Here is a 7,032-nt window from a genome sequence, read left to right on the forward strand (position 1 = left end):
TATAATTATAAATTCATGAGGGTGATTAGTGTAGATAAGTGATTAAAAATACCGAGTTTGCAACACATTATTTTATATCACATTTGATATTTTGCGTCTTGTCGTCAAAATTAGTATCTTTTGCTGAACTTAATGTCAGTCTTTGAAAGTGCGATATTTTACCCTGTTTTGTACATAAGATAAACTACAAACATATATATATATATATATATATATATATATATATATATATATATATATATATATATATATATATATATATATATATATATATATATATATATATATATATATATATATATATATATATATATATATATATATATATATATATATATATATATATATATATATATATATATATATAAAACCTTTATTTATTAAAACAATTTAAATGAATACTTTTTTTAAAATTTTGTTTCCTTTTACTTTAGGTAGTTTCGGTATGTTTACCTAGTCCGTCCCTCGACAAAATTTAAAATTTGTCGTTTTTAAAGCGATTGTTTTAAAAGCAAAGATTTTTGGGTTTTTTTTTTAAATCACACAAAAATTAAATTTAAAAATGCGTATTAATTTAATACAAAACCTACAAAACAAAAATTTAGAATGGGGGGAGAAAACTAGTTCTTTAGTGTCTGCTAGTGGAAAACACCAATCGGATTCCATTCTCGGAGCTACACGAGAACAGAACAACTAACTCTAGACAACATTTTCTTTTTATAACATCTGAATCTCCCCACACTTAGGTAGCTGTGGTGTCAAATTTGTGATTAACTTCATTGTCAATTTCTTTTGGATCATAATCAACTTGCATATCTGTGACTTTTGCTTTAAGCCATTGGTCGGATTCCTGTGTAATATCCACAAATTCAACTAGTTTTGCCTTTTCTTTAGGCGATAGATTGGATACTAACCGGTTACATAACTTAAAGTTCCCCTTGGTTCTAGCATCGCGAATCCGTTTAATAAGTTTCTTCATTGAACTATTAATAACGGGGTCATTTAATTTCGCATCAACAACGGGGTTCTTTGTTATCAGGTCATCATTAGGTGTTACTTCATCTTCCCCATACTTAGGCATTTTATTATTGTTAAGCACTACCGTTGGAGTTGGTAAAACAATATGGTTCTTACCATCCGTTTTTATTGGTTCAACGGTTTTGGTTGGTGGAGATTTAGACTTTCGACTTACAAAGGTGATCGATTTTTCATCATTACTAAGTGTCATTCTACCCTCTCTTACATCAAATAACGCTCCGGTGGACGCTAAGAATGGTCGACCTAAAATTAGGGGAATGTTTGAGTCCTCTTCTATGTCAATGACAATAAATTCGATTAAAAAGGTTAAATTACCCACTTGAACTGGTAGGTTGTCAGCAATTCCAACTGGGTGTTTACTAGTTTGATCAAAGAGTCGAACACTCATTTCCATTGGACTTAACTCACCTACTCCTAATCTCTTATATAATGAAAGAGGCATAACACTCACACTTGCACCTAAATCTGCTAGTGCATCATACATGACACAATCACTAAGTAGACAAGGAATAATAAATTCACCCGGATCACCCACCCAGGGTGGAGGTTTTGGTGGAACTGTCTTCACCGGGTTTATCTTTACGGTTTTTATTTTTTGTACTTTCTTATTCTTCTTCTTCTTCTTTTCAGAGGTATCACAAACTTTATTACCTATTACTTGCTCATACTCAACTCCTTTTCTTGGAAACGGGATGGGTGGTCTGTATGGTGCCACCACTGGCTTTACATACTCGGTTGGTGGTGATGTTGTAACTTCTTCATTGTTACTCACATCTAAAACCTTCCCATCTTCTAGTGCTGGTTTTTCAGAATTTGTTGACACCATTTTAACATTCTCATTCCGAGGATTTACTTCAGTATTACTCGGTAGCTTTCCTTGTTCCCTCTCACTCATCATGCTAGCAAGAGTACCTACGTGTTTTTCTAGATTCAAAATGGAAGCTTGTTGAGTTCTTAATAACTGATCAAACCTCTCATTTGTTTGGGTTTGAGATGTAATAAATTGTGTTTGAGATTCCATTAGCTTTGCCATCATTTCTTCCAGATTTGACTTTTTCTCTTCGGTTTGTTGTGGTGGTTTATACAAGACAGGTTTTTGTTGATTGAAAGTGTTGTTTTGAGTTGGTTGGTTATTCGGACCTTGTTGGTTGTATGAGTTATTGTTGGGTCCATTTGGATTGTAAAGAATGTTTTGATTTCCATTGAAGTTTGGCCTTGGCGGTTGATAATGATTTTGATAATTATTTCCCGGCCTTTGGTTCATGTAGGAAATATTCTCACGTTGTTCCATCGTTTGCTCAATGTGACAATCTTTCGTTAAGTGTGGTCCACCGCATTGCTCACAACTGATTCGTATTGCGTGAATATCTTTAGTAATCTTTTCCATTCATCTCTTAAAAGCATCTATTTTTGCGAAAACGGAATCAAAGTCATGGCTAGAATCGGATCTAGCCGCTTTAGATGATCGAAAAATATCTTTTTCTTAATGCCACTCATGTGAGTGGGATGCTGTGTTATCAATAATTTTGTAAGCTTCAGTTGCGGTTTTCTTCATAATGGAACCACCAGCTGTTATGTCGATGTCTTTTCGTGTAGCAATGTCGCATCCTTGGTAGAATATTTGTACTATTTGATAAGTATCTAAACCATGTTGAGGACATCCTCTCAACAATTTTCCGAATCTTGCCCATGCCTCATATAATGTTTCATTTGGCTTTTGCACGAACGTAACAATTTCTCCTTGAAGTCTTACAGCTTTAGATGCCGAAAAGAATTGTTTAAGAAATTTTTCAACTAAAACATCTCATGTATCAATCGCCCCTTTAGGTAACGATTCTAACCAATCTTTGGCTTCTCCCTTTAAAGTCCAGGGAAACAACATGAGATAGATCTGTTCATCCTCAACTTCTCTGATTTTAAATAGAGTACAGATCCTATTAAAAGTTCGAAGATGTTCGTTTGGATCTTCTTTTGGCGTATCACTATATTGGCATTGATTAGTTACCATGTGTAGGATTTGTCCTTTGATTTCATAATCTGACGCATTAATGTCTGGCTTAATAATGGCGTGACCTTGGCCAGTGCGTGTGGCTCTCATTCGATCTTCCATACTTAGAGGTTCAGTTACTTCCATAATTGAATTTGTTGAATATGAATCACTAGAGGATTCTGATTTAACGGTTTGTAGTTCAGTAGGAATGATTAGTTGTTCTGGATCTTGGAATTGTCCTTGAATATCCTCCGGATTTTCAATTTTGAAGTCGGGTTCAAAAAATGGATTATCGGGATTTTGAGTTGGAGTACTTGTTTAACTAGATGCTGATTCTAAAGAAAAATCAACGGCGACAATATTGGCTAGATGTCTTGATCTGGTTACAGGTGGTGAACGTATGAAAGGTGGTGAACGTTTTGCATGGTGCATTCACTGAATATCCTATTAGTTATAAAAATAAAAATTATATAAGTTATCAAATTAATAGACTTTTCTGATTTTGCCCACGTTTCGAATAGCCAATAGATGCAGCAGGTAGCCAGGACCCTTTAAATCGGAACCCCACAACTCGCCACTAACAAATCCAACTATTACTACGAACCAGAAAATTTTGGATGTCTATCAAGTTAACCGCTTAAAATAATTTTTCGTTGAAATTTAAAGAAAATAAAAAAAATTCTATGTCCTAAAAACTAGAGCGTCGAGAAATAAGAAAGAAAAAGAGCGTCAAAAAACGTCGAAAAATAAAAGGTCGAAAAACAAATAGTCGAAAAATAAATATTAAAACTTATGTCTAAAGGTATTAAAGCTTAAAAGGAATTCTATATCCAAAACGGCAATATCTTAAAAAGTACTAAAATCTTAAAACGGTGTCGCAAAATTCTAAAGCACCTAAATCTTAGTCTAAAGAAAAAGCATTTAAGGGATTTTACGGTTAAGCCTAAAAATCTAGAAATATAAAAATTACTACGGCAAAATACTAAACTTAAAACTATATAGCGAACGATAAATATTACGAAATAAACGATAAAAATACAAATTATAACTAAAATGATAAAAATATAAATTTTATAAAGATATTATTTTTATATTATTATTTTATAAAAGTATTAATTTATATATTAATAAAACGAATTAAAACTTGAAAATACAAAATTAATTTAAAACTAAAACTAATTATTATTAAATTAAAACCTAACTATAATTAATTAATAATAATAATAATTAAAACCTAACCCTATTTTGTACGGCTAAGGTACCAGCCATGTCACCTCACCTCATGCGATCGCATGAGTTTGAGGTAAAACAGCCATGCGGTCGCATGGCCTGCAATTCCAGAAGTGGTTTTGGGCTGCTACAGTTAGGCCCGATTTCTATATATATATATATATATATATATATATATATATATATATATATATATATATATATATATATATATATATATATATATATATATATATATATATATTTACAAAATTAATATATAGGTTATATTTAAAATTATATTTTTAAAAATACTTTTATACTTTAAATAAATAAATAAAAAATATAAACTTTTTAAACACTTCAATAGATAAATATACCTTTTTTATATTTTTGTATTTTAAAACTTATATAAAATTATATTTTTACAAAAATAGCTTAAAAACTAATATATATATATATATATATATATATATATATATATATATATATATATATATATATATATATATATATATATATATATATATATATATATTTTAGAATATAGCGTAAAAATATAGCGTTTCGTTTTGGCTTTCCCCGGCAGCGGCACCAAAAACTTGATGTTAAAGCAGAGGGGTACGAAATAGTTATATTTTTACTGCGAAATACTACAAAATATGATACAAATTACACAAGTTTTAATTATTTATTTATGGAATATACCTAAACCTTGCTACAACACTTATATGCAGTGTACCTAATCGTAGAGTAGTGTAGTTTTTAGTAAGTCCGGTTCGTTTCACAGGGAGCTAGCTGAGTTTAACGCAATATTTTTAACAACTATTATATGTATAATTATATGTAGTAATATTATTATAAAAGGGGGTTTTACCGTTTAATGACCGGTTTGTCGATTTTAAATAAAGCGTAAAGATAAATAACGATAATATAAATGACAGAATTTAAATTTTGATAAAGTAAATTGCAGTAATTAAAATGACAGTAAATAAAGGTACGATGAAATATGAAATAAAAGTATTATGCTTATTTAAACTTTCGTAATCATGATGTTTGACGTTTTGATTTTAATTAATTGTTACCCGGGTTAATTGTCCTTTGTCCTGGTTTATTTGATACCTATCTGATTTTTGTCCATAATAGTCCATCGGTCATAATTATAAAATGCTCGTCAAATTAACCTTATTCCCGAAGTCAAATATTCCAACTAATTAGGGATTCGAATTGTAACAAGGTTTTAATACTTTGTTTAATAATTACACCAGGTTATCGACATACTCCGGGCAAAATTGGGTCTTTGACAAGAAAACGGATTTGAGAGTGTTCAAATCCATCGACCCTTGCCTCAAGGAACGTAGCTCGTCCTTAAGCCTTGTAAGATCGGCCAAAGTTCGGTATTCGTCGAAAAACTCCTTCTTGAATTCATCCCAAGTGAATTCCATGCATTGTTTTTCGCCATAAAGTTGGATCTTCGCGTCCCACCATAATTTAGCATCACCTCTTAACATGCTACAACCATATCTTGTCTTTTTATTGAGAGGGCATTCACATGTACGAAAAGCCCCCTCCATATCGGACATCCAACGGGCACTCTTAAGTGGGTCTCGTTCACCATCAAAGGTGGGAGGTTGAGAGTCCTTGAAATTCTTATAGAAGAAATCCCGTCTCCCCACATTATCTTCTTGTAGAACAAGCTTAACTAGTTCCTTAACCACATTGACTAGTTGCTCGTCGATCGTATCTAGAAACATCTTCTTAACGTCTTCGAGAAACTCCGCTTTTTGACGTTTAAAGATGGCCTCAACTTTGGCCGTGAACTCAACGTCCTCACTCGTACTTCTGTCATTGGTATTGTGTCCGTTTCTCATCTTCGTTCTATAAAACGGAAAAGATTAAGCAACGAAACGAAAGGACTTAACACATATGTATATACATATACACCACACTACCCCATCTTGCTCAACAATCGTCGTACATCGCTTGTTTGACACGATTTGAACCCGTAACAATGGTAGCTAATCATTGTTACGCGAGCAAGTCGCATTAACTTGCTAGTACAACGTCTATCTCGCTTGATGATTGCTAACACAACACAAAACAATTAGCGCAAGGTTAGTTCACATAAACCTAAGCACTAATCAACTCCCGGTCCGACCCGTCTCCTACAAGTCCCGCATAAAGCGCATACACAAATAAATCTAAGTCTAGGCACCTATCTCAAGTAGCCTAAATCCATTAGCCCATGCTCTGATACCACTTGGAACGACCCAAACCAATAACCAACCGATTACGCGAAACAAAATTTCTTTTTTTTTTACAGAATAGTGCGCCTCGCGCACCACCTCAGGGTGCGCGGCGCGCACAGGACGTTTTCAGTTATGTCCGGTTTTACAATTCTTCAAATAAAGATCTCCCACTTCCTGACATATTTAGACGAAACGCTTTTCACAATATGTTATAATGGTTAAAACTCACACGATTCAATAATAAAATGAGTTTTACAAAACGGGGCCCACATCGGCCGTATTACGAGTTTCATACAAAAGTTTGAGTTTCGACCACACTAGTTTAAATTCCAAACGACACTATGAGCATGGTGTTTGGGGTTAAACTACCCAAATCTCGGTCAAACTCCAAAAGCTATAACATCTAAAAGCATCCCCTAAACAACAAGCGGGATCTCTAATTCAATCGAATGCCCTTACCCTTGTCAACGCCGGAGCCTATAAAAAGATAAACAACGAGAGGGTAAGCAAAGCTTAGTGAATGCAATAATTATACATATACATATA

The 7,032-nt window shown here is 32.9% G+C and overlaps 1 non-coding gene across 1 annotated transcript; it reads left to right on the forward strand.

Moving 5' to 3' along the window:
• Positions 1 to 2,681: 2,681 nt before the first annotated feature.
• On the forward strand, positions 2,682 to 2,788 carry LOC139903789 (small nucleolar RNA R71). Its single transcript, XR_011778581.1, has one exon. It is a non-coding gene; the product is annotated as a small nucleolar RNA R71 (small nucleolar RNA).
• The last annotated feature ends 4,244 nt before the right edge of the window (positions 2,789 to 7,032 follow it).

Source organism: Rutidosis leptorrhynchoides, chromosome 3 (assembly GCF_046630445.1).
Source record: "Rutidosis leptorrhynchoides isolate AG116_Rl617_1_P2 chromosome 3, CSIRO_AGI_Rlap_v1, whole genome shotgun sequence".
Taxonomy (NCBI): Eukaryota; Viridiplantae; Streptophyta; class Magnoliopsida; order Asterales; family Asteraceae; genus Rutidosis; species Rutidosis leptorrhynchoides.